General features: G+C 49.5%; 1 pseudogene; it reads left to right on the forward strand.

The window, feature by feature from the left end:
* Nucleotides 1–87: 87 nt before the first annotated feature.
* LOC103584654 lies at nt 88–1,183 on the forward strand (annotated as a pseudogene).
* Nucleotides 1,184–1,186: the final 3 nt, after the last annotated feature.

Raw genomic sequence — 1,186 nt, forward strand, 5'->3', positions numbered from 1 at the left:
GAGTGGCTGGTGCTGGACTCAGCGCTGGCAGCGCCGGTGCTGGTGCTGCAGGTGCACAGATATAGCAAGATCTGGATGACACACTAGATCTGGGTGGGCCACTGCTTTGCTGAGAACCACAAGCTGCCAGTGCACTGCGCTGGGAACTGCAGCCTGGGCTGGGGTGGCCGCAGTGTTGCTATGTGCGACCACATGCCATGGTCTTCTGGGCTCTGTGGGGTTCCTCAGCCACGAGGAGTTTGACATGTGTGCAACTAGGTATCTGCCTGTATCCCAATGTTCAGGCTGGCCAGATGGTATGAGAAAATCCTGTTTTACTGTCACTTCCCAGATTGGCTTCTCACCAAGAGAGATTCTTTTCTTAAATGTCTATAAAGGGCCCCAATGGACTGGAGAGAGGAATCCACCGCAGGCATGGCAGACTGCATCTTGGTCAACAACTGGTTCGCAGCTGCCTTTTTAAAAAAAATTTTTTTTAAGATGACTGGTAAGAGGGTCTTCACTCTTGGCTTGGTGTTGTCAGCACCATGCTCAGCCAGTGAGCTAACCGGCCATCCCTATATGGGATCCGAACCCATGGCTTTAGTGTTATCAGCACCGCACTCTCGAGTGAGCCATGGTCTGGCCCCACAGCTGCCATTTTTTACAGAAACCGTCAAGTCCCTTTCTCACATAGATCCTGACATCTCTGAATGTCGCCGCCAGCTTTGACTCAGCTGTTCCTGAAAAGCTTCATGACTTAGTCCCTGAGGGAAAAAAATTCCTATTTTTCTCTATCAACAGATACGAAAGGAAGAAAAATCTGACTTAGGCACTGTAAGCCCTAGTACAGCTGCATAGAAGATTGACAGACATCCCAATACTGGGAGAGAGTTCATCTGATCATAGCAGATTGTTATAACGAGAGTCCTGTAGAACATGGAACACTCAGAAATTGAAGAAAATGGTCCAGCAGTCTGACGACCAATATGTGACCTTCCCGCACCCTTTCTTGGACAAAAAAAATCTCACTCCTTCACGGCTGCACGTGTTTTACACACTGAGCAAAGAGTACTTTGGCATGGTTTCTCTGGAGGCCATGGACATGCAGTGCCCAGTCGTTGCTATTAATTTGGGTGGGCCCTCGGAGTCCGTGGTCCACAGCATCACAGGGTTTCCATGTGAGCCTGACTTAGTGCACTTCTCA

The sequence above is a fragment of the Galeopterus variegatus genome, unplaced genomic scaffold (genome assembly GCF_000696425.1).
Source record: "Galeopterus variegatus unplaced genomic scaffold, G_variegatus-3.0.2 Scaffold75258, whole genome shotgun sequence".
Classification (NCBI taxonomy): Eukaryota; Metazoa; Chordata; class Mammalia; order Dermoptera; family Cynocephalidae; genus Galeopterus; species Galeopterus variegatus.